Source organism: Corvus cornix, chromosome 2 (genome assembly GCF_000738735.6).
Source record: "Corvus cornix cornix isolate S_Up_H32 chromosome 2, ASM73873v5, whole genome shotgun sequence".
Classification (NCBI taxonomy): Eukaryota; Metazoa; Chordata; class Aves; order Passeriformes; family Corvidae; genus Corvus; species Corvus cornix.
The window spans coordinates 142004765-142032449 of NC_046333.1; the positions used below are offsets into that span (position 1 = coordinate 142004765).

A 27685-nucleotide genomic window follows, 5' to 3' on the forward strand; every position below is an offset into this window, starting at 1 on the left:
GAAATTTTTCCCATCACTGCCCAGGAACTCAATGTGTGAGGGATGGAGCACCTCTCCTACAAAGATAGGCTGAGGAGCTGGGATTGCTCAGCCTGGAGAAGAAAAGGCTTTGGGGAGACCTCATTGCAGCCTTCCTGTACCTAAAGAGGGCTTAGAAAAAGAAGGGAGAGGGATTTTTCATGTGGGCAGACAGTGACAGGACAAGGGGCAATTGTTTTAAACTTAGAGAGGGCAGGGTTAGATTAAGTATTAGGAAGAAATTCTTTACTCAGAGGGTGGTGAAGCACTGGAACAGGCTGCCCACAGGAGCTGGGATTCTCCCATATCTGGAAGTGCTCAGGGCAAGTTTGAGTGGGGCTCTGAGCAGCCTGACCTAGTGGCTGGCATCCCTGCCCAAGGCAGAGGGCATGGAACTAGCTGGTCTGTAAGGTTCTTTTCAACCCAGGACATTCAATGATTTTGTGATAAATAATCACAAACTCTTTTCATACCCTTGGTCTCACAATTAACACCCAATCAGTGCTAAAGATGTTTTCTTTACATATGGAAAAATTCACCTTTTGTGGACAGATTATACATGCATATACCATACATCTAAAAATCTGAATCATACTAAAAAAACAGAGTTCAAATTATAGCAAAAATAGAACAGCTAATTAATGATAGAACTCCAGCGAAACAGTAACACAACTTACTTCTCTGATGACACATGATTGTCCTGCCCTTTCTGTGGAAAAAATTGCCCTCTGACTGCAGTATTACTAATTTTCTTACTGTTAAGCCATCTTGGACAAAGAGTGGTGTTGGTATTGAGCATCCTCTGTAAATATTAATATAAAGATTCTGCCAATGCTTTTTTTCTCCTCTGTCATTTTTAAAAGAGTTTTTATTTTCTTCTGGTGTTTCAGTTTGAAATTTAACCCAGGAAACTTCTGCTGCCAGGCAAAATAAACCTAAAGCAGAAACAGGATCAGTAAGTAAAGAATTATGTAATACATCCATGCCAATCAATATGTGTATTGATTTTGCATGGGCAGGTTTTGGTAGCAGGGGTCTGTAAGGGGTGGCTTCTCTAAGAAGCTGTCAGAAGCTTCCCCCATGTCCAGCAGAACCAATGCCAGCTGGCTCCAGGACAGATGAGCCGCTGGCCGAGGCTGAGCCCAACAGTGATGGTGGTAATGCCTCTGTGATAACATGTTTTAGAAGGGAAACAAAAAAGTTATTGTACAGAAGTAATTGCAGCCAGAAAAGATTGGAGTGAGGATATGTGAGAGAAAAAGCCCTGCAGACACCAAGGTCAGTGAGGAAGAAGGGCCAGGATGTGCTCCAGGTGCTGTAGTAGAGATTCCCCTGCAGCCCGTGGTGCAGACCATGGCGAGGCAGCTGTGCCCCCTGATCCACCCGCTGCCTATGGAGGAGCCCATGCCAGAAGAGGTGGATGCCTGAAAGAGGGTTGTGAACCTGTGGGAAATAGAGTCCTGGCAGGGACCCTTGGAAAGAAGGGTCCACACTGGAGCAGGTTTGGTGGCAGGACTTGTGACCCTGTGGGAAATCCACACTGAAGCAGCCTGTTCCTGAAGGACTGCACCCTGTGGAAAGGGACCCACACTGAAGCAGTCCATGAAGACCTGTAGACCATCAGAGAAGTTCATGAGGAACTGCCTCCCATGGGAGGAACCCCACACTGGAGCAGGGGAAGGACTCCTCTCGCTGAGGAGCAGCAGAAACAACCTGTGATGAACTGTGTAACTCTCATTCCATCTCCTTGTACCCTGAAGGGGAGGGGGTGGAGCTGGGAAGGAGTTAGGGATGGGGGAAAGATGTTTTTTAAGATTTGGTTTATTTCTCATTATTCTGCTCTGATTTTGATTAGCAATAAATTCAACTTAATTTCCCCAATTCGAGTCTGTTTTGTCTGTGATGGTATTTGGTGAGTGATCTCTCCCCGTCCTTAACACAGTAACCTTTGTTACATTTTCTCTCTCCTGTTCACTTGTGGAGGGGGGTGATAGAGTGGCTTTAGTGGGCACATGGCATCCAGTCTGGGTCAACCCACCATAAATGATTTTGTGGAAAAAAGATTATTTTGGTTTTTAAGGAAATCACATATAGGTTAATAAACATAATAGTACAGATTTAGCATAAGTATATTCCTTCACAGTCACTTGGTTTACCACCAAAGCAGTTAAAATGTGAGTATAGCACACACTAAATGGATTAAGAGCTGGCCAACTGGCAGATTTCAGAAAGTATTTGTTGATGGGGAATTGTTACCAAATGGATGTGTTTCTCATGGAAATTCCCCAGTGGGCTGCTCCGTGTCTAACACTGTTCAACACTTTTATCAACTCCTTATTTGCACATGTTGTAATAAGCTTTGATTTTCCTTGATACGCCTGACAGATTAGTTAGTGTTTAGTGATGTACATGTTTTCTGCAAACTGTTAGCCTCTTACCAGAGTTTTGCTGCAATCCATTCTGTTGCCTCTTGTGGTCTGGACATAAAGTTTAGCTTTTTAAGACCTATTGTGAAATTCCATGGAGAATTCTGCCCATTTTTCTCTTTCTCTCACAGATAAAATAAGGCACTCCCATTACAAGTTTTGGTACTCAGATGAAGCAGCTGGAGAGTCCACTCTCTAGTGACTTGTATTTTGGAAAAAAAAATTGAAAACTTTGAAGGAAAGAATGGTTAAGTTACGCTTTGGAAGCCTCTGTTTTTGAATCTGCAAAAGAAACTCATCTCCCACTTAGAAAAATGTCTTCAACTGTTACCTGAGAGATGTGTAATTCTGGTACTGTTTTGCACACATATAATGCTCTTTATTCAAGGATGTTGCAGTGCTGAAAAATATTACATCACTAGGAGAAGAGCATAACAATAGAAAAATACTGATCAAAGCTAAGTCACCAAAAATAATGCTAGCAATGACATAGTATAAGTCTGCTGATTTGATTGTAGAGGGAGGGATTATAAATCTCCCTGATTACTGTGAGAGGGAGGTACCCTCATCTGGTGTGTGTTCAAAAGTTAAAGGAATGAGTCTGGAAGAGGCTAATGGAATAGGATGAAGTGAGAATATAATTTGATTTTTTTTTTTTTTTTTTTTTTAATTAGGGACCATTTCTTTTATGACCAATCAGATTTTAAAGAGTTTGAAAATATGTTACTATTCTTCACAGTGGGGAAAGAAGTCGCTGGACAGTGTTTAATTTTCAGAGGACAAAAGCCTGAAGGGCTTTCCTCTGGTTTTGAAGTGAGGAGTCCATGGATTTTGCATGTTGGATCACTGCAGGGGTTGTTGTGAGAGCCTCTCTGCAAACCAGGTCAGCAGCCAGGAAATTAACAAGCAAGGCAGCAAATAGGTGGTGAGAAAGATTACTTGGGAGCAAACCTTGTTGGAACAACTAGCTAAGAGCAATTAGCAGGGCAGCCAGCGCCAGCCCTGGCCAGTGGGAAGAGCCAGCCACAAACACTGACAGCAGAAAGCACCCACCAGGAGCGACAGTAAGGGAAGGGCTGTTTGCACATGGGGCTGTGCCTGGCTGCGAGCAGAGCACTGGCTGGGGCTGCCTCTGAGGCCAGCCAGCTGCCCCAGGGCATGGGTAGAGCTCAGGCATGATTCTGCTGAGAATGACCATCCTACTACTGAAATCTGCCTGAGTCTGGATCAAAATCAGAGTGAGACGCAACTAGAAGAGGATATCTATGGCTGACACCGATGCACTGATCTTTCAGAGGTCTCTTTTAGCCTGGAGTGAGCAGGTACCGCAAGGGGGAATGGGATCATGTTTCCTTCTCTTGCTTGGATTTTCTAGGTTGGAAAGGTATGCCTGGAGCTCAAGTATCTGGTCTAGAAGCACTGCTAGGCTCATGGTTTATACTTTAGCAGCAAACTACCAGTGGAAAATTTACTTACTCTTAATAGGTTCAGATCCCTTTACTTGTACTTGGTTTGCTTATAGCTGGTAGTTCCCACACTCTGGCTTCTGTTTCTTTGTTATGAGGAATCCTCAGCCATTCAAGATTCAGATGACTCTGATGCCATCTTAAATGGACAATAAGCCCAAAACTCAGAAAAATGCTTTTGCTCATGAGAGCGGGGAATATCCTCCTACCAAGGATGTTACTTGTAAACATGTAAACACATTTGATGGTCTTGAAGAAAGAAAGATTTAGAAGTGACATGACGGGCTAGAAGGCAGTGCCCTGCTGAGAGGTCAGTTCCATCCGTTTCTGCTGAAGCCAAGAGGAATCAAAGGGGTTTTGCAGGGGAAGTGTTTCTACAGCCATAGACCCAGTCTCCTGGTCTGCTCACAGAGCAGCAGCATTTCTCCTTTGTAGCACTGTCTCTCTATACTGCCATGAAGGCACTTCAAACAAACCTCCTTGGCTTTGGAATATTTGTGTCTCGGAGGCCTGCATGGCATTCTTCCTTCTGGCAATATTTTGTTGCTTTTACTTAAGACTGGACAAGTCTAGAAGCCAGGCAAACAGTACTTTTGAGTAACAACAAACATCTCAGCTTTCTTTAGATGGGTAATATTATTGGCAAATTCAATGCTGAGCTGCAGACTGCAATTTGTTTTCTTTAAACGTACAAGGAACACTGCTGTGAAGCACAAGCTGTCAAGATTATTTTGTGTAAGCAATTATCTTCTATCTTGACTGGACTGATGTGGGCTCGACACACTGCCTTTGTAATCATGTAATTGCTAAATGAAATCACAAACTGGTGGGTGAAAATGCAGAAAAGATGTTATTAAGGTTTCAATGTGACTGCTACTGAATGTCACAGCATCTGCCATATTGACCTCCACTCTCTGAAAAAGCAAGACAAAGAGGGTTCATTGATCATTTAGTACCGTGCCAGTGTCTTCAGGCCTTAGGGCTTCATGAGCTCTACTGTGAAGCAAGTGGATTGATTGCAAAGGTTCAAAAAAGTTTAAAATGAGTAAAAGTAAGTTATGAAATAACAAAAAGAGAATTGAATTCTAAACTCCCAATTTAGGCATGAAAGCAGAATGAAGTCAAACAATAAGCAAACAACAATGAGGTCTTTGGGGTCTGTTACTGAGAGGGTACATGCAAAGAGGAGAGAAGGGCACATGAAGCATCACTTCTCTCAGCACTGCTGTTTGAGAAAGGATCACAGAAAAAAAAAAGCAGCAGCCCAGGATGAGAAGAGCATATGCTATTTTTATTTTTTTCCTTCTGGTGGGAAGTTATGTGTATGTTGAAATATTTTTCTCCTCCTGCCACAGCAGCCTACCCCAAATAGAGTTTTATTTTGGTTCAGTGAAACAAGATAATCTATTTTAGTACAAAATATCTCACATAGGTAGAGCAGCTGAAAAAGTAGATTTAAGCATGGCAGTAAGGAGCGCTGGGTTTACAGAATTGCACAGTTTAAAAGTTGAAGCACAGACTAGGCCTTGGGGTATCCCATGATTCTGGGATGAAAGTACAAAGCATCTTTATTAATATTATAAAAAAATTTACCCATAGATGAACTAAATCTGAAGTAAGCCTTTCTTCTGAGGCTTCCTCTGTCTGTCAGACTTCTGTTTGTTTGTGAAGTTTACATGCTTCCTGGGTTTGACCAAAACCAGGGCTTCTGGAATAACTTGAGAAATGTTATCACTCTGATGTTTCTGAGCCGGCTAGGATTAGAAATGACTGGAAATGTTATGGAAGAGCCTGCTTTCATGAGATTTCCATCCAGATATGTAGACCAAAGGGGTTTCTTGCTCTGTGAATTTACAGAATACCTTTCAGTTGTCTTTGATGTAAACTCCTTGTTTCCTGTAGCATAAAAAAAATTCTCCCCTGCATTGTGTCTATGCAAATTACAGCAAATAGAACAGTATAAGCTCACCTTTTAAGACCTGCCCTTTTGTTTTAACTGTTAACACCTGAAAGATGGAGGTTTTTCAGTTTTTAAAGCTGGGTATCACAGTTTGTTTGTTGAGCTAGGAAAAGATTGTGTTATAATCGATCCTTTCAGGACCCTGCAATAGGCATAGGAAATACAGTATTTTTTTTAAGCTACCAGAAACCAGAGCACACAGAGTTAAACTCCCGAGTCCATCCTGAGAGTACCTTGTTTTCTTTACACAATTACCTGTGGTCTCAGTCTGTTAGATGATCTCATCTGGCATTCACAGTAATACTGAGACCATTGACAAGGGATGAAGTTTCCAGCTTCAGCTTGAAAGATCCCTTGTGTTTGTGGATTCAGGTCAGACATTTAGTGTTACCTGAACTTAATTGCAGCTTGTTTTTGCTTTGCATTGTCTTCTAAAAAAGCAGTCCAGGGAAAGAGGAAGGCCTGGGGAAAACAAACTGCTTGACCAAAATGACTTCAAAAGCAGCATTAGGACCACCTCAAAGTCTAAACACATCTCTGGCAGAAAGGTTATCTCCTTGCTCCCCAAACCTTGCCACTTCCTGCAGAAGCCCTGTTTTTCTTCGTTTTGGGCCATAACAAAACCCAGGACTGCTACTACCTTACCCTTGTCTCCCCTCTCGAGTTCAGACAGCTTGTGCAGGCAGTGCAGCCCTACTTGACTCCCTTTTCCCAGTTTTGCCTCAGAATTTTCCTTTTCAGTCCCATACAAGGAGGTTGGATGCCCAGGCTGTTAATGATCATCATTTAGGTCACGGTTATCTCTAGTATGCACCTGTGGCTGTCATCTTTGATTAGCAAATACAGTCCTGCTTATCCTTTCTTGAGTTAGGGCAACCCTTCTTGGTTTTGGGCCTACTTTAAAAGTTGGCTCAGTCTGGAAAGCATTTCTAAATGCTTCAGACAGCACTGAAAAGACACCACTAGTAAAATATGCCCCTTGAGTTTTGTGTGCATGTTCACATCACAGCGTTGCCTTTTAATATTTTAACATAGATACAAAAAGTGTTACCTGGATATATGTTGTGGGCTCAAACTGCAAATTTCATTGACTCAAAACTTTATTTGACTTAAGAGCTAGTAAAAAACTCTTCTGAGTTCCATTTACATGGTGATGACCTCTGCAATGCATTTGAATGCTTACAAATGATGGCATATACTATTGAGACACATCTCAAGATTGGTGAGTCACATCAGAGCAGGCAGATGAGCCTGAGACATCTTGTTACCTCAGTTTAATGGGCTCCTGCAGATGAGCTTATTGGCAGTAAATGTTTGTGCACATACCTGTAACTAAGACATAGTGGGCTGACAGCAATGTGTTGATGTTATTCATTCCCATGAACAAATGACAATTGGTTCCTAATTCACCTTTCTTTTGCTGCAACTCAATCCACACATGCACATTGCTCTGATGATGCACAGCAACATCGTAAGCTGTCATGACTGGATCAAAAATCCTTTCAGTTAATCTAGTTTCTGCTATTAAGGTACTCTAACCTCTTCTTTTTTATTCTTCCACAGATACGAACAAAATGGATTTGAAGTGAGACTGTAGTTGCTAAACTGTCACACCAATTCATATAATAATGGCCATCACAGTAAAAAATATGTCTGAAAAAAATTACAGTTCTGCAGCCTTTCATGAAGAAAAATCTAAATCAAACGAGTGTAACTGTCTGAAGGTGCTAAATGAAACTAGGCACTTTAAAGAAATGGATTGGAGACACTGTTTACCTATGTGAACTCAATTTATGTTTAAAACAAGTGAATAAAGTATATCTGGAGAGTTCAGTAAATCTTTCAGGAGTGAATTCTGTGCGCAAACTGCAGTTATGGCAATAAACAGACTATTCTGCCAAAGCAGTGTATAGGAAGTGAAAACAGATCTCAGACTGGGCAGGATCTCAAGGTAAAAGTTAACACTGTGACAGTAATGGCCATGAGCTTTGCCTGCAAGCAGGCTTTTGTGCTGAAAGCAAAGACTGAAGAAACAAGCTATGCCAAGATGAATGCAGCAGAACAGAAACGTGTAAGGAGCAAACCACTCAGGAGAAGACAGATTGCATTTTAGAACAAGCTCAGCAAGTAAATGAGGAATATATTACTCTATAGTGTAAGGCATTAGAAGTAAAATGTCAGGAGACTGGCAAAACTACCCACACTCTTTCTTAAAAAAAAAATAAATTGCCCAGATTTGCCAGTCACTAGCAAATAGTTTGCCAAAACAAGGAAACAGGTTATATGCATGTGAATAAAGAGACAAACCGCATCATGCCCATAATATTCTGTTAACTAAGTAGATTTAGTTCAGGATATGGAGCAGGCACCACTCTCTGCCTTGTTGGGTCTTCTCTGTGCAAACCATTTTCACTTTGCGTAGAGACTCTGGAAGCAGCAATTTAGGAGTACAAAGCATTGTGTAATGCATGACAGGTAAGTAAAAGTAGCAAGCATCCATAAATGTGGTCATTGCCACCTAGAAGACACCTGATGGTGGCCTGGTAGTTACTATCCAGGGGTACAGCAGGATCAGTGATGCTGTTGAGTTGCCATCTTTCAACTTTCAGTTTTTTCTTTGGGGCCATTTACCTCCCATGCCAGTATTTTTTCTCCTGAACCCTCCTCCCAAGGCATTAAAAAGGACTGGAAGTATTGAATTGCCAAGTAAATATAGCTTTATATAGAGCTTTGCTTCATCAGAGTTAACACTGTATTGATAACTGAAAATGAATAAAATGGGATCTATTAATGCTTATTAACATTTAATATCAGCATTTTTTGGGGAGCTGGGGGGGGACACAAATACATAAATCAGTAATTACAGACTTATTAAATAGTGTTGAAGAGGATTAGGCCTCACATATTATCATCTCTACAAACAGAGTTGTAAACCACTGATAGTGAACAACAAAGCACCTGATAATCATAATTTTGGGACCTAGAAACAGTTTTCCAATAACCACATCCATAGAGTGTCTTACTGACACTGAGATCTGGTGCCCAGCAGTTTTATTGATTGCAGTGTCAAGGCTTGGTGATGGGTGAAATTTTACGACCTACTCAAACTGGCTATGAATGGTTAAACCTTTCCTTCAAATTTGCTTTCCTTTTTGAGCCATAAAATTCACTGTGGTCTTGTTTGTCAACTCTTTCAAGGGTTGAGGGATGTCTTTAACCAATTTTCTATGAAACTTCTAAACTCTTTCAATTATAAATTCCTATGCTATCATTGCTGACTGTTATTGCTCTTAAATACACTCTGACTCCAACGAGATATGACCACACAAGAAAGTAACATTTAAATCTGTTTGATTAGTGGATGACTTCACCAAATGAAAATGAGCAATCAAGCAGTCCATTTTTGTCAGTGAGTTAACTATGTGAGTTATATTAATTCTTGCAGAAAGCCCTTTATTCTGTGGAGTTTGTTAAATAGTTATCACATTCTCTTGAGTCAATCTGTCTAAATGCAAACATCAAGACAGATTATCTTGTAGCCTGTAGTGTGTAAAACAATTTGCCCTCAGTAGGTGGGCTGTTCTGTATTGTTGCTGTTTTCATATACCATTCTTTTACTCCCAAGAAACACAGCTCACCACTTTGATGTGATTAGCTTATGGAAATATTTATTATAGGAACAGTGATTAAGTTTTGGTTCCAAGACAGGTATAAGCATCCTCTAATCTATACCATTTTCCTTCAAGCTAAACTGTTCCCAAGTTGAATCATAATATCCATTATCCTCTTCCATTATTCAACCTCAAAAGTATTTCAACCCTAAACTGCATAAATACTAGCAGCACTTAATTAGTCCATATCTTTCAAACATTTTTCCAGTTCTGGCAATGTGAATTTTTTTTGCTGCTGAAGTTGTAGCAAAAAAGCTGTTCCCCAGCATGGACCTAGTATACAGTGAGATAGTCTTCACTACAGCCTTAAAATATCTGCCATGAAAATCCTCAAACTACATTTATATGTTTCAAAATCATGACCAAAACATTTAATAGATTTATATTGGAGTCTTCAGTGGATGAGCTGAGAAATTTTTTCTTCTCCTTCACACTGAATGGGTGGGGTGGAATATCCTCTTTTGGTATGAACAGCTACACAGATTCTGCCCCACAGTAAGAAGTGTGGATTTGTCAATGGATTAATTCTGTTTGAATACCAGGATGAATGAAAATGGAATTTGGCCCTACAACTGTTAAAAACTCGATGTATACAGATGTCATCTGAGCCCTACTCTCAGCAACTTATAAACTTCCAGTGGCAGTCAAGGGGTTTGGATCAGATCCTTTATTCTCTGAGCCATGACACGTTATGTCCTCTCCACTTCCCAGACTCCGGTTTATATGTGACAACTCTTGACTTCTGCATAGTGAGAGTCCCATTGTTTTCCACATCTCACAGTCTTTTTCTCAACACAGTCCATTTCCCTAGCAGAATTAATTCCAGCTTTGTTCTATAAATGCTAGTCTCTTTCTTTAGCCACTCTAGGCATTGAGCCAGTGAATTCAGACTAAACAGAGGATATTAATTTCACTTTAGCATGTATATATTGCACAAAAGCTGTGATGCACAAGGGTTTACTTCCAAGAACTAGAGTGAGACAGTTGTGTAAGTTTTCAAATTTGAACGTCAGAGATAACTTGCTGAGGGAATTGGAGACACTTAAGAGGAAATCCTCTAAGATTTTCTGCTTTTAATGACTAAATACCTCAAGAAAGTGGGTTGTGAAGTATGAGTCCTTCACCTGAAGAACTGGATGAGATCAAATAAACCTTGTGCTACCACCTTTTGATATTCTGCATGCCAGTGGTTTCCAGGAGTGGATTGCAGGAAGGTGTTGAACTCTTGTCCTGAGAGCTTGAGACATTTTGTAACAGAGAGGAAGACAGAAGCTGCTGGAATCTGAACACTCCCAAGGCATTGGTTTAAATATGTTATGATGTTGGGAAAAGTGAAGCTCACCTTTCTCAGGACATGGAAATAGCCTTGTAACCAGTGCAGCCAGCCAATCCATGCTCCCTGAGGAACCTGGGTGATGGTTAATATTTGCTAGGAGCTGGCAGTCCAATCAGTAGATCTAATTTAGCAAATTAGGCTCTATTTTATGAACTCCTCTTTGCTTTAGGGGAGAATAGTAGGGATGTTACTCAGGCATAACTTCAGTAGCTCAACTAATAAACATTTCCTTGAGGCAGACAGCTTCTCCACTGGATTCTTGTTAATAATGGCATGAAACACTTACAGATCCCTGGACAAAAGGAGGTCTTGCACCTTATATTTGTGGGACTGATCGGATTTCCTTAATTACTTAGGGGCTTTATTGTTCTGCCTCAGCAGAGCTGTGCGGACTTTATCTCTCACAAACATATGAGAAATGCAGTCCTCAGCACCCACAACTCCTTGCTACTGTTATCAGCTAATTAACAGCACAAAGAAATAACAAACCTTAGCCCAAAAGGCATCACAGAATTGAAGGAGTTAACTGCTTACAGAGCTGATGAGGCTGCCTGCTAGACAAAATACAATTAAATCCAGTTTAAAGTCGTTTTTATCTGACCTAAAACTTTTAAAACAAGATTTACTTCCTTGAAGACAAAACAGCGATGCCCAAGCTGTTACAGTGTACGCCTTCAAGGACACATCTGTTGATACATTTGGGGAAGTGTTCTGGCTTAACTGACCAGCTGTGCAGGAAATATGTGTGGGATCTTCCTCGAGAAAATTTGTGCCATGTGTAGGTCTGATTAGTAACAAGAAAAACCCCTGAGTTTTTTAGCCCCAAGCTTTCATCACTAATTCGATGTTCATGGAAGCCAGTTTGCTGGAAGTGGGGTGAGTCTGAACCTGGGGGTGAGAGAGGAAGATCAGTGAGCATGTCCAGTTGTCCACATACATTTTACAGAACCACAAAGGAGACAGATACATTTTCTCCAGCCAGGTACAGATGGGATGAAGCAAGACCCTTACTGTTCCTGAACCTTGCATGCAGATCAGGTTTCACCTCACCAGGCACACTCAGCTGAGCTGCTGAGCACCAGCGTGCAGAGTCTCCATCTACCTGTTGCTGGCAGGGGCTCTGGGGCTTGGCATCAGGAACTAAAGTGACACTTTCTAAAAGTGTAGATATAACCCTTTGGTGACAGGTCACAGAGTCCTGTGAGTTAACTGGTTAGATTTTCCTGTCATAATGTCAGCTGGATGTTTCAGTGCTAAATATCAGAAATGTAGGAAATGTGATGAAATAGAGAGGCAAGGCCCTTTCCTCTTTGCCCTTTTTGACCCAGCTCAATGGTTTTCCCTTCTTCACAGCCTCTCCCCCTCTCCAAGGGCCCTGCTCCTTCCTTTGTCTTTCTGCAACAGCCTCATCTCCTCCCTTGCTACTCAGACATTTCTCCTTTACCCACCTCCTCCTGTCCCTTCACCCCTGGTTTGTTGCTGATCTCCACCCATATCCAGTGTCCTCATGAACCCAGGACCATGTAGGCATGTCCCATTCGTTTCAGGAATTGCTCCATTAGTTAATGTCTGAACATTTTGCCCTCTCTGAAGGGGCATAACACCATGTGAGTCAGTCTTGTGGAAATAAGTCTTACTCGTCAGATCTTTGCTTAGGTCCTTTAGTGAGGGATTGGTGGATTTATTAAAAATATATTATTACAACATGGAGAATCTTGCTTGTCTGTGGATAATGATGTAATGTATGCAGCTGTCTGGATTAATCCAGGGCAAAGCTAAGGGAGAGTTGTTACGGACAGGACTATCCCTATTCTGGAAATGGAAAGCCAGAGTGAAATAAGTGTTTTGATTTGTCTCAATGTGACACAGATGATTTCCTCTTCATGCTACCATGCAGACACAAACAGGGTTCATGAACCTGCTGTGGCCTCTTTTCAGATCTTGTCATTGACCTTTGGATGCTTCCATCTTTTGATGAGCTTCATTTAATCCATAGAGATTAGAGAGAAGGGTTATAGGGTTCAACCAACAATTTCGGACCTGTGCTGAGGAGCCTGCAGGACAACACAAGCTGCTTCTGCAGTCTTTCCTCATGGGCTCTCTCTGTTTCAGTGAACTGAAGGAACTCAGTGAAATTAATATCCCTCCCATCATGGTATATTCTCATGTGTTTTTGTAGGACCAGCCTGGAAAGTATTTCCCATACCTTCAGCAAGTTACTAGTCATATATTCAACACTATTTGTTCGTAGTGCTGCTCTCCATAGTCTTTGGGAGAGTGGCCTGATGCTGCACCTATACCAGCCTTTTCCCACCTCAGGTTTCCCATCCCTTTCAGTGGCATGCAGTGGAGCAGACCACTGCTCAGCTGACCCAGGTAAACCTTGACAACATAACAGTACAGTTGCAGTGGCTGCCATTGGTGGTCTGCCCTGTTTTCCCTCTGGTTAGCTCTGCGGCAGGGCTCTGGGTACTGCATTCAGGGTGTCTGGCTCACTGGTGCATTGCTGCAGTACCTCTGCTGTGCTAGAAAACAGTAACAGCAGTGTTACACTGCCCTGACAGAGCTGAAGGCAGAGCAGCTTCTGCATTTGAAGCTCCTCTTAGTAGTTACAAACGTATTTACAAAGTTGAATGACAAGACTTTGTGATATTCTCTGGTAATCATCATGATAGTTTTAGGACAGACTCCTACATCTACAGAGAGTCCTGCCAGAGTATGTGAAATCAGAGTATTTGTGGGCAACAAGTCCAGGTATTGTACAGGTGTCATGACGGAATGCCAGACTTAGTGCTAAGGTTGTCCAAAAACGTGCAGCTATCACCCAGGCATATACTGTGTGGTTTCTGGACCTGACTGATAAAGCAAAGGGACACTGATGGAGGAAGAACAACCAAAGACCTGGCAACTCCTTATAGAAGTACTTGGAGGTTGTGGGTGAGGATTTCAGAATTCAGGTTTGGGCTAACAGGCACTCCTTAGCTGCTAAACCCCAGCAAACTTTTGTGAGAGCCAAAGGCATACAGAATCAGTTCAGCTCACTTCACTGGGAGGAGGGTTAGAGGTAGAAAGTGTATGAATGTTTCTACAAAGAACACCCTCACAGTTAAGTAGGTGAAAGCTGATGCAATGAGTATGTGAAGGTGTGTCTTAATTTGGAGGGATATTCAACCAAAAGGAAGGGATTTTTCAGACAAATAGGAAAATGTCCATTCCTTAGGAGTAGAGTTTGGAAAAAAAGAAAGGATATAGAAAAGTACAAAAGCATCTACTGTCAGCACTGACATTTCTCTTAGTCAAACTCAATTTTCTGGCACACTGATTTGATACAAATGTTTTGAACAGCTTTCATTCTTATCATTCTTATTCCTTGAGCAAACATGAAGGAATATCAGTCCTAATCTGAGTTCAGCTCCGTTATGCTTTTCAGTTGTGTCAAAATGCAATAGTTGTAGAACACCTGGCAATATTTTGTGAACTGCAGTCTTTCTCCTCCGCCTTTGGAGTTTTTCTTTCTCAGTCTCAGCTAGGCCTGTCAGTAATGTCGGTGTTTTTTATCTTCTACTGCCATCACATTGATGTTGCCCCAAATGTTCTGCAAAGATAGGTGGACGCATATTACCTTGGAATTGGTGTTGGAAAACATATGCCATTTGGTTTGTTTCCTGACTGGTAGCACTGGTGCAGACCAGGAAAAAAGTTTTACTGAGCAAAGATGGTGTATTAATATACAGCAATACTGTTGTGAATTCAGTTAGGTCCTTCTCATGTCCACTTCAAAGCCCTTTGGATTGATGAAAATGAGATCTGTCTACAAATATAGTCATTATTTTACATGCGTTAATTGTTACAACCACTTTTTCCTTTGAGGAAGGAGGGAAAGGTGAAGGGGAAAGTTCTTCAAGGACTTGTGGCACAAACCAAGGTGTGTAGAGTCACATGTTGACCCTGTGCATACAAGTAGCAAAAAAAACCCAGATGCAAATAACCTCATGGCCATGTCAAGCTCCTTATAGCCACTTCTGTCTCTAGGCTGAAAATAAATCCCATGGCTGCTTCAGGCAGAGGAAAGAGATACCTTTCTCATCACCAGATCATACGATCATAAGCTATGAGATGTTGAAGTGCAAAAGGAAGTAACTTCTACTCTTCTAGTAGTGTGACCATTGCTATGCATGGAGTAGGACAAGGCCATTAAAAACACGCTGGAAAAAATGAAAATAGGGATTTTCTTAACAAATATCTTCTACGGACAAGAGGCTAAATGTATCTGCTGTGATGGGAATGGTGGGAAAGGTGGAAGTACCTGTGAAGAAGAGTGCTTGATGTAAACATAATGTGCTTTGTCCTGATGAGATCTTGTGCTGAATTGTGTTGGCTCATTTGTAAGGCAGATGATGCCTCGGTGCCCATCTGCAGTGAAAGGGATGCAAAGGCCTGACTCCCTGATAAAAATGTGTCAAAACTTTCCAGACAGGATCAGTGTTTAAAATTATGTAATTTTTGAGAGAGGATAAAGAAAAGGAGAGGGAGTAGGTAGGTAAAGAATTTGATAATGGACAGAGGACATTCCACTGACTCTTTTGTAATATCACACAACAGCTTTTCTGAAGGTTGCATTTCACAGAAAACAAGGCTTTTCTATGGGGAGAAAAAATTCAATTTGCCATCTCTTAGAAGTGCATTCAATAATCATGGGTATGATCTTGGTTCTAAAACAATCCTGATAGGCATACCCTTATCTAACAACTGAGATAAAGAAGTAAGAGCTTCTGCAGGGGTCTGGACTCTTACAACAGCTATGACACGTCTGTGCCAGCAACAGGCCAGTGTGAGTGAGCTTCACTCTGGTCTGTTGTTTACTCTGGACTTCATTTCTGGATTTCAAGTTTCTGGTGGCCTTTGTTCAGATTCCCAAGCACAGAACTATTGTAAAATAAAGAGGACGCCTAACTTGGACTTGGAAGAGGAATCTCTGGCACTGTTTGAAACATATAAAAGCATGAGGTTTGGCTAACCTTGCTGAGATGCTGTTGCACAATTGTGTATGTCAGAGATCAGTAATTGGCCCTCGTGCAGATCCTGGTGGTCTTGAGAAAAACATATATTTTTAAGTCACAGTGGGTTTTAATGCCAAAGAATAAGTATTTGATTATTCAGATAATGCTACTACAACTCACTTTCAACTTGAATGAATGTTGGCAGGCACAGTCAAGTTTGTTGCAGATCTTTATTATGTCTGTCAGCTGTGGAGTCATAGTATCACAATCACAGTGCAATGAGTGATTCCTTGACTTAAATATTACTGCCCTTTCTCCTTAGGAATGGAACAACTTAAAACACCCTTCTCATGTAGAGAAGTGTTGTTATTTACACTTTACACAAAAGTAGTTGAAACGCCGTAGGTTCAAGTCAAAGACTTCAATAATGGTCAGCTATCTATGTGTTTCAAAGACTGAACATGTTAAGCACAGGTGGTCACACAAGTTTTTCTGGTAGGCTGGGGAACAGAACCCTGGCACACTAAGCTCTGGCCTGCTGGATGAAAACACTTTTCAATTAGTATCAGTGTTCCCTGTAGGCTATATCTTTTTAGTAGGTATTTTCCCATTCTGTCATGAACAGTATTCCCAAAGGTGCACCGTTGACTTCTGTTTAGAAGGAATTAATGTAAAAAGTCTCACTGAGGAATCCCTGGAAATCCCTGGAGAATAAAACCCCAAAATTTTAAAGCGCTTCCAAATATTTGTTTTGGTAATATCCATTCTCAAACCCGGAGTAAACAGAATACATATCTGACAAAATGACTTTGCTGTCCTCACTGCTATACAAAAAGAGGAGAATGTTGTATCAGAAAAGGAAACTATAGAATTTCTTCTTGGTGCCAGTCTATGATGTCATTGCCTGTTTCCCAGTGGACAGGTCGTTGTGGGCACCAGAGTGCTCCACTAAGAAATATAAGCATCTCCAGTGGGTGATTCGGACATTAAATGGCCAAAGTACTATCTGGAGACATGGGTTCCTTTTCTTCACAGAATTCTCAAGTTCCTAATTTAATTGCCAAACTGTAAATGGGATGAAATCTCCACTTAAAATTATATTTTAAAAGGTCTTCTATGTTACTGAGTACACTTTAAAATTTTTTGCTGGTGTGTCTGAGAACAATATTCTTTGTCATACACAGATAAACCCCATGTTTTCCCTAACATGATTAAAATTGTGAGTCATCAAATATTACAGACATGTGGGATGCAGAATTGTTCCAATTTAGCCCCAAATCTTCTTTCAAGAGAATTCGAGTCCCCTGAGTACCTGCATTTCTCATATAATGGATGTCCTTAATTGCTTAATACTGAAAATGATTTAAAATCAGACCTGCAAATACGTTATTAGAGGACTTGGAATTATTCAGACACAAATATGTGCCTAAAAAGTATAGTGCAAAGATTAAAATGCAACAATTTGAAAAACATATTTTACAGCAAAGCAAAATATTAAAAATTATCACCAAAAAAACCTCACAGAGAAAATGTTGGTTAATTATCTACAAAGCCTGCTTAAATCAAAGCTGTTTGATAGGTTTTTTAATGAATGGCAACTAAAAAGAGTGTGACAAACAGAAATGGAAGGAGAGGGAAAAGGAGGAGACATGCAGTGAAGCCCCAGAAGAGCAATGTCTATTATATTAGCATGGAGTAGAATCCACTTGGAATAGAAATGGGTGAAACAGGGTGAAATAGTTGATGTTGAGGGTCTGATATCTATACTTGGTTGCATTTTGGAGAGTTTTTTGACATTGGCTCTAGTTTGTCCCCATAGCACACAGACCAGAGCAGATCGTTCCAGAAAAATCTCTTCCAGCCCAGCCCTAAGTGAACAGAATTTCGGTCACTCGACCTGAGGTTGCTGTGCAAGGTAATGATGAGATTTGCTTCAAATATATAACTCTGTTACAACATGAAATATTAATGTGACTAATGCGACATGCAGGCCTGCAACATAGAATGATCTTATGAAAAGGTAATTTCTGTGTTTTATCTCAAGAGCCTGATGCTAGCTTTATGAGGAGATTGTAGCAGAAGAATGAGTGTCTTCTATTTCAGAGCTATGCAGCAATGCTAAAGCTGTACTCCTGCTAAACCATTACCACAAAGAACACTTAAACCAGTGTACTTAAAAAATCTCCCAGCAGATCTTCACTAATACTGAATCCATTATTGAAGAGGGACAGGGATTTTCCTCAGACCACACAATTTTCTGCAGAATTTGCAAATAAAAATCATCAGATGAGGATAAAAATAGGAACATTTTATTTGGAGCAGTCTTATTTTGGGTCCACTTTCCCAAGACAAAGCATGACATAATAGATGAGAAAGAGTTGCCCTTGGGATCCACCTCTCTATAGAGAACACCTCTTAAAAAAAACCCAATAAACCTCAAGTCAAGGTTTTGTTTTGATCCTTCAATGTTTAAAGCTTACTATGACCTCTAATGCTGGGATACAGCTGGGACATGAGAACCACAGTACTGCTGTCAGTACTACATGAGCTGTTACAGAGAAGGGAGCAGGGTTGCTCAAACTCTGCCAGCAAATACAGCACAAGGTTTGTTCTTGTGTGTGCCAGCATTTACTTCTCACAGTAGAGAATCTTTGAGTAGGATTGGAAGGGACCCTGAGAGGATACCTAGCCCATAGATCTCCCTTTCTTTCCCTCACCAAACTTAATATTTTATTGCTTCATGCACTTCAGCTGTTTCAAGCACCAGGACATGCCAGGCTGTGCAACCTTTGCCACAGGAAAGCAGGCTGCAGCTTCGTGTTAATTTAAGCCTGGCTCCTAATTCTGCTGATGGAAGACCACTCCTTGTTGTACTCTGCTGAGGATCCCTTCCCAACCTGCAGTTGCAGCATGCAACTGAGGTGGTCGCACGGATTCCGTGTCCTGACAGAGAGCTCCCAGGCTGACTCGTCAGATTTGCCTTGCAGGTGGCTCAGTGTGGAAGAGAAGAACACCTGCAAGGACTGGATCTGGGAGCAGGGGGTGGGAGCTGGATGGGAGAGTCTCTGATGCATGCCTGTGACCTGACCTAAGTCACATCCTTTTGTTAAATCTTCCTTGAGCTTGGTACAACCCTTCCATTGATTTCCAAACATTTTTGTTGTTGAGAAATTTTAAATGGATAGAAATTTTGAATGGAAAGCCTCATATACCTTCAAAGGATGTTTGTATTTTACTTCAGAATACTTTCAGTTGTGAGGATTAGGCAGTTAAATTACTTTTACCAGAGCATTAGCATAGTCTGTTGTTGAAATTCGTGCTCTTAGGGCAGGGGTACAAAGGTATACACCCTTGTGTGTAACAACACACACTTAGGGAAAGCTGGTGGCACTTTGCCTCCTAGACTGGTTAGGCAGTTTTGCGGACTCCACTTGCTGCATCTCCGTATTTGGGCCCCTGACTTCCCCTGCACAGCTGGCCCACACTGGCTGGCAGTCTATGAACTAATATCATTGACGTTTATTGACTGGAAGCCTTTGAATATTTTGTTTGTGTGGAGTTTATTTGAGCAATACAAATTCCTATTTGGCAGGCAGTTTGAGTTCCCTCTAAAGAGGCTTGTCTGTATTTGATAGTTTTGCCACTTTAACTACAGTGGTATAATTGAAACAGCAACACAGAAAGTACTCAAGGGAACAGGCAATTATACTGGTGGCAAATTGTTTATATTGGCCTAGCATATTACAGAACAAAATGAACTGTACCAAAATGATGAAGTTTTCTATCTATTTCTGTAAACATATTACTCTAAACAAGGTGTTTATCCATGTATATTGCCTGGCCTCAAGTCCTCTTTCTAACAGGTTTAGGCATGCTGGTATAATATAAATGCTTTCAAATTTAATAGAGTTCCAAAGTGAATGATATTTTCTCCTCCTCCCCCAAAATCTGCAAGTCTGGCAAGTCTAAACTCTCTGTTGATACCTGCTTGGGATAGAGATAATTTTTTATAGATCCCTCTCACTCCACAGACTGTAAGCAATGCTATGAGCTCACTGTGATGTGTATGAAGGTGAAGAGTGGCTCTTCCTTCTTATCTCAGTTGCTTTGATGGCATCGGGAAGATAAAGAACATGCTGCTGTTGCTTTTGATGCTCCATGAGGGGAAAATAAAGAATTAGCAACAGCAACTGTATTGCCCAAACCTTCGCCTGCAAACTACTTTGAACAGGTCTTTGCATTGCTTTGATTATTTTTTGTTTGTTTTCATCTGCTAGACTGGTCAAATGTCTGGAATAGCTAGAATATGTTAAAGAAAAAACAGAAGGCAGAACAGGCATCTTAAACAGAAGATTTTGTCTGCCTGGATTTCTGACATGCAGTGAATGAGCCTGTCTCAGTGTTCCTGTCACCTCCTGAATACATGACAACTTCCTGGGAGGTTGCAGGAGACAAGCTGGCAGCAAGGGGAGGGATGACAGTGTCACACCCAGGTTTGTAGGCATCAGACTACAGAAGCAAGGCAGGATCCAGGGCTGGCTGCTGCAGCTCCCACCCAGGCTGCCACAGCAGTGCCTTGGGCTGGGTATAAAATGAAGCCCTTGGCTCACCATGTTCAGCTTGTGGCTGGTTCAGTAGTTCTTAGCACAGCTGGCCAGGCCCCAAAAGATCCCTCTACAGGTATTTAATTTTCCCAGAGAGTCAGATAGAGAGGAGCCAGGGCTCATAGCACTGGGAATTCCCTTAGGCACTGGATCATTGGGTTTATACATTGTTGTGTTCTACCAGGTGACATCTAAATCTGTTAAAAAGTTAGTCTTGCCTTCTTCTGGATGCCTAGATCCTTTCTTCAAAAGGTCTGTTGGCTCCTAAACCACTTATGGTCTTCAGTGCTGCCCATCCATCACCCCTGGCTGTGCTGAAGGCTCCATGTCTGTTTACAAAATGTTCAAAGAAGGAGGAATTTGGGAGCTGGCCTGAAAGGCCTCCTGTGTGCTTTTAGCCAGCACTTCCCTCTATAGATTGGAAAAGGTTTTATAGCTCCTTTTCTCCTTTTTTCTCCACTTCCATTCATTCTTTCTACAGCTCCTTGCTCTTTCCTCTTAGATAACTGTGGTCATATACCAGATTAAACCTAAAACAGCAAATTTGGGGGTTTTCTTGTCTTTATCTTGGTGCACCACACAAGTGCACCAAGCAATAAATCATTCTTAAAATTTTCCCTGCCCACAGCATGAGATGGTTTTCATTCCACTAGTGGTATTTTACCTGCAGAGCCCCTATTGTTGATTTCGAAGTAAACAAAAGCTGTATTAATTGTGAAATTATTTGGTAGGAGCCGAGAAATGCTTCTAAATGTGTTCCAAACATAATGTTTAAAACATTTTGTAATGTAGGGGAAGTCTGAAAAGCAATGTCTCCCAAAATGAATTGGATACTAGGGCACGATCAGACGAAAACATTTGTGAAATATCACCAAGGGAGGATTAGATTGGAATTGGATTGGACAACATGGACAAAGCTGTGCAGAAAAATCTGCAAATTAGCAAAAGGTACATCTATTCTCTAATAGTATCCAAAAGGGAGTTAATTTACAGAGCACTGGGAAGGTGTTTTGCTGCTGACAATGTGGCCATAGCCATAACATCCCTCAGAGTCACCAAAGAAAACTTTTATCAAGAGGTTATTTTTTTTTTTTTAACTGCCAAGGCTGTTGAGTTTCTTACAGCATGTTACTATTACAGTACCAAAGGAAAGTTTCTGCTGCTATGAAATATTAGGGTTCTCTCACTTTAGACTGAAAAATTTGCATTGTTTCTTTCCTGATGTTCAGAGAAAGAAACTCATTCTGCACAATGGACTCAAAGAAATCACGGTTTCTCATTGTACTGTCCACTGCTTTTACCTCAGTGACCAGTGTGTGTGATCTCAGCATGCACAGCTAATTCTGCAGCCACCAAATAAATTTTTTGCAAATGTCCACAACAGTATATCACCATGAGAGCAAGATGTGGAGCCTGCTTCTTGAGTTGGCATAATTTTATGACTCACAGTTGATGGAGCTTTGTGGGTGGCCTGGACCCAGCTCTCTGTGTTGCTGTGTGGAGGAGTCAGAGACAGAATCTGACCTCATTATTTCAACAGTAAATAAAATAATCTGTGGACTTTAGGGAACCCTTTTCATGTCAGAAGGTAAGAGCAGAGGATCTGTTCCTTTTCTGGGAGGTGCTTTTCAGTCGAGGTTCAGGCCTTCGTGGAGCCTGGAGGATGACAAACTCCTCTGCCGTCCTGGTACTAAGCTCTCCTTTCTTCCTGCCACCCTGACTCTCTTCCATGATCAGTTCCTGTCTATCTCTGCACTTGAATCCTCCTCTTCCTCCTCCCTGATTACCCTTCTCATCCCATCTCCAGCCTCTCCCCTGCTGACCTCCTCTCCCCTTTCCCAGGGTACTTGGCTCTTCCTGCCCCGCTCCCCATCTCCTTAGTGGCTGATGTCCTCAACATCGAGTGGAGAGGGACAGCTACTATTTGATATCCTTGTTGCCACATAACTGCATTTCCATGTTGTGAGGAAGCCTGCCAAAATCCTGTTCCTCCCATAGCAAATTGAGAGCTATCACCAGCTGGTAACAGCTTGCAGACACAACTTGCTGACTCGGAAATATTCTCGACAGAAGCAAGAAAGCTCAGATTATCAATCCTTGCTATCATGAAGGCTTTAAATCAAATACATTCCAGCATCTGGTTAATGATCAAAGCAAATCCTTTAAAAAAACCCAAAGCACACACATAAAAAAACAACCAAAAAACATTATTTCCTGATAGGCTTAATAACCTGGAATTAAGGAGACCGTTTATATCAAGTTAAGAGACAGACTTGTGACCACCAGTGAAGCGTGAATCAAAGATTGTTCTTAAATTCACAGTGACTGCTCTACAAAGGATCCCACCAAGCCAGACACAGCATGCCAGCATTCACTGTACAATCCTCAGCAAGCAGAAGGTCCCTGAGTTCATCATTCTCTGGTTTAGCAGAGAGGAAGAGACCAACGCTCAGGGTTTGTGAATAACTTCCTAGTCTGCTGCTGGCTTTTTTTCACTCATTCATGATGACACATAAGAAGCTTGGGCTGTTTCTGACTGGTTCTCCAGAAGGAAACTGAGCAGCGGTTAAACTGGGATTATTCAGATAGCAGAAGGAAAAATAATTTTGGGCATCACATGGCTATCTTACAATTTTATTTAGGAACCTTGCCACAGACTGCTGCTCTGTTTTGCTAGGTAGATACAAGCAGATATATATATATATTGCAGACTTTGCCATCTAAGAGGATACATCTGAGGTAGATCTTCAGCAAATGATAGCAGGTCTGTCTCTAGTGTCTAGAAGAAATTCTTGATTAAACCCAGTAGAAAATATCCCTGAATAAGTGTCAATATTTCTTCCAAGCAAAAATAATCCTGCCAAAATTTCCCTGATGATCCTAATTAATGCAGAGGTCAGGTTATTGTCTGTCTTTGGAATAAAGCACATTCATCAGAGTTCAAATATCCAAAGGAAAAAAAGATCCTAGGAAGGGACAATTGTAGTGAGTGGCTGCTCAGTTTTGCCCTTCAGGAGCTGGCAGTGTGACCATTATCTGCTCATATGCCTCATGCATTTGCTGAATCCCCACTCCTCAGCCTCTTCCAACATCACCTTCCCTCTCCACTCACTCCTGTAGTCTACTTGCCAAGGCCTCAAACTGTCTCCCTTTTCCATGATCCCAGGCCTGTAAGTATTCACATGCAAAGTTTGTTTTCCTTTTGGAAATTCTGTTGTTTTCCAACTTTCAGATTGTTTTCAAATTACTTCCCCACTCCAATTAAAAGTGCCATGACAGAGGCAGACTTTAGCAAGATGCTTTGCTCCCTTCATGTCTGTCCTACTTGGATCTGAAAGGATGTTGGCTGAATATTGGATATCCTCAGAAATCCTCCAATTACAGTGAAAGCTGCCAATCTGCAGACCCTTGTACAGACCCAGTGCATTCTCACTGTTCACACACAATATGATTTTTTGGGCTGTGAATCAGGTTCACAGCTACTTACAATTGCCAGCTCTTTGTTCTTTGTTAATACTGTTCTTCCTTTCCTTCCCTATGAAGCAGTGGGAACCACAAGTAGCCTGGAACAAGTGGCTGGTCAGCAGTGAGGAAAATCTGAGAGAGATTGATTCCCAGCTCTGGCAAGCAGTAAAGAGAGAGGGAGAACAGGAGAAAAAAGAAGCTGTGTCACATGATTCTCATGTTCAAATGACTCGAGGTAGGCTAGTGTTGCTCTCTGTTAATGAAATAGCGTGTAGTTTCAAGGAAATGAGAAACCAGTAAATTTTAGAGCATTTTAAAATATTGGCCTTAAATGGAAAGGGATTTTACTTTACCTACTGCAGAGTTCCTGGTCTGTTATGGTATTGTCAAAAACACAGATGAATTGCTGATGCTTTCATAGAATCATCAAGGTTGAAAGAGACCTTTAAGATCATCAGCCCAGCACCACCGCTGTAACCTCTGATCCGTTAAACCACACCACCCAGCACCAGATCCGGACATGTCTTAAACACCTCCAGGGATGGTGTTGCCACCAACAATCAGACTGATTATACTTTAGTCATAAATGGTAAAATGGCCTTTGCTTTTAAAAAAAAAATTGCTCCTTCTCCCAGGTTCACCAGCATCTTGTGTTAAGTATCTGCTGCAAGATACCAAAGAAATGAAGGGCTATTGGCCACATGTGTAAATTTCCCCATGGAAAAGTTTCTCTTAAATGATAGTCTGCCTCTTATCTTGCTTCAGATAACAGAGAAGCATAGTAGAAAATCTGTATTACAACAGAGTCTCAGTCCTGACATTGCTTTATTAAGTCAGACCACTAATGGCTAATGCCTAGACAATGAATCAAAGCAGCTGCCCACACAAGGTATTGGATGAACTCAAATAATAAATATGTAAAAACCATGGATTTTTTCTGAATCATTAGGGGAAAATAAATAGCTAATATTGCCAGGTAGATCATTTATAAGGAATAGTTTGATTACCTCTACATCTGGGTTTCCTGGCTTTTTTTCAGGGTAAGAAAGGTAGCTGGCTTGTCTTGAAAGAGTGTTTTAATGCAGAGTTCCTTATTAATATTATGTTTCTTTTAGGTGTTTTGTGTTAATACTTCAAACATGCACAGCTGGCAGTATGAGCATGGCCTAGTTTTTTAATGCAAAATATCATGTTTCCAAGTATTTTCTAAAAGCCTGAATTACCACAGTTTGTGTTGGGAAAAAAAGAAAGGAGGGGGGAATGAAATAAACAAAAACACCTGCCATCCTCAATTGTTGGTGTGGAACAGGCATGTCTTGCAAAAGCACTTAAACTGAGAGGGTTTTTTCCAAAGTTAATGAGTAAGAGTTGCAACAAATATCAACAGCCGGAACTAGCAAGACCTCAAATGCCTAGAGACTGGGGGAAACAAAATGGAGAGCAAATACATTGGTCTAAAATCTTCACATCATTTAAAGATATTTGAAATGGGTGCTTTAAACATAGTACAAAGTTATAGAATAGAAATAGACATATATTTTTGTTTGCCAGGTTTAGTCTGAGAAAACAATGGTATGCTTGGAGAAAAGTAGCCACTAGAAAAGTGTATGGAACAAGCCCTCACTAGAGAAGTAAATCACAAATAGCCTACAAAAGGAAAATAAAGATAATGAAAGTCAGAAGAATTTACAAAGTTTTGATGAGATGGTAGTCCCAGAATCTGGGAAGGTCTGGGACATTTTGCCCAGTGAATTACCAAGTATATATCTCCTCAGTGCTTATGGCTAAAAATGGTGCAGTATTGTTGTGTTTTGAGGAAGAATGTGTTATTTTTTGAGGGATAATCACAGAGTTTGGTAGGTGAATGAAGCCAGGTGCTCCAGTAGCACACGTCAAAGTATAGGACAGCAGTTCAAGGAGAACACATGGATCAGACGTGAGGTACAGAGGGGCCAGGAGGTTCAGGTGTCAACCACAACACAGGAAGAGCTTGGTGGGCACAGGAGAAAGCACTGCGGGGTTCGTCTCGTGAATGCTGCCAGGAGTGAAGTCCGAGCTCAGTGGCAAGCAGCAGGGGCCAACTATTTATTCAGGCAGTCTCAAGCAGTTCAAATAGATTGCTGATAGAAAGGCATGAATAAACCACCATTTGGCTCAGTGCCATGAATTTCACTTTGTTGAAGGTTTGACTTGAATAACTCCTCCAAAATAGGCTGCTGGATTTAGACAGTGTTTCCTTGTATATAAGGTACTTTGTTGAAAAGGAATTGAAATGGTAAGGGCAGAATATGCCAGAGATGGACTAAAACCACAAGTTTTGATTTGCATCCAACTTCAGGGTTTTCTAAACTAGACAATGGTCTTCTATAGAAAGAGAAAGTGCTGTTTCTATCTGCCATCTCTCATGAACACAGGTTATTCAAAGTGTGATGTGAACACCAACAATTCAGTTAATGCGTTGCTTAAGAAACCAGCTGTCACTTACTGGTGACAATTTTTTAATCTGAGTTTGGAGTAAGAAAATGTAATCTATTTGCCTATTGACACATACTCATGAGTCATCAGAGTTTTATATGAACTCTTGCTCTACAGCAGCAGAAGTTTTGCCATTGATTTCACTAGGTCAGAATTTTATCCTGTAAAACCAAAAATCATGGATAGTAAATGTTGCTGACCTAGAGCATTTCACATCTTGGTTTCTTGACCTTCTTCTGGTTGTGACTTTATTTCTAACTGTTCCCACTTCTTTACAGGTAAAAAAGGATAACTGGTTTTATCTTGGTTATTTTTCTCATTCTGCATCCACAATAAACCTTCTGTCCCCTCAGACTGTTAAAAAATCCAAGCTATCATTTTTTTCTTCCAGTTATGGAAGATGGTGGGGTTTTTTTCCTCCAATTACATGTGATTTTATAGCATGTTGTCTGAAAGAATAGTGGTAAGAAATCTGTGGAGGAAGAAGCAGGTAGTATTTCTGTGGGAGACTTGTCACTAAGGTCACCACTGCATGTAATTTTACCTGTAATGCATTTTGCCCTGCGTGCATGGCAAGGAACAGAGGAATGCAAAAATCAAACATTTTTTCGGACTCCACTAATGATAAACCTCATCTTTGTGCAGTTGTTCACGCCCTAACATTTTTGTGACTTGAGTAAATGATATTTATCCTAACACCCGAAAGTATTTCTTGAGAACTTCTGTGCTCAAGTCTTGGAATGAATTTTCCAGTTCTGTTTACTTTTCAAGATGCCCTTACACAAAATCTGAATATTTTAGTACATTTTTTTTCCTAAAATTGTGTGAGCTGAGAAAGGTTCTGCAGAGAAAGTTCCTTCCATTTAGACAAGGCTTTAATTATAAAGCTCATGACGATGGATCCTGTGGATTCTGAGGTGATGTGAGCTGCCAGTGTAATCCTCTCCATTACTCTGTACACACAAAAATAATTGCCTCGATTTTGTCTCTGTGCAAATGCGACCCATGCTGACAGAGTAGCCAGACTGTTTGTTTCCAGAAATATCCAGAAAAATACCAGAAATAGCTGGTAACCTTCCCTAAAATAATTACTGTAGGATTAAATAGCTTTAAAACCTCAAGTTTGAAATTAACAGCAGTTTACAATGTTCTTCACTTGTAGAATTTTTTAATCTTTTTTACTTTTGCCCTTTTACATAAAGCCCACAGACTTTCTGGGAACTACTGACCTACAGCCTTGAGGAGCAAATTCTGTTTTTCTGGT

The 27685-nt window shown here is 41.0% G+C and overlaps 1 long non-coding RNA gene across 1 annotated transcript; it reads left to right on the plus strand.

The window, feature by feature from the left end:
- Window positions 1-3551: 3551 nt before the first annotated feature.
- LOC120409751 lies at window positions 3552-7703 on the plus strand. The gene is made up of 2 exons (XR_005601538.1): window positions 3552-3766; window positions 7434-7703. It is a non-coding gene; the product is annotated as an uncharacterized LOC120409751 (long non-coding RNA).
- Window positions 7704-27685: the final 19982 nt, after the last annotated feature.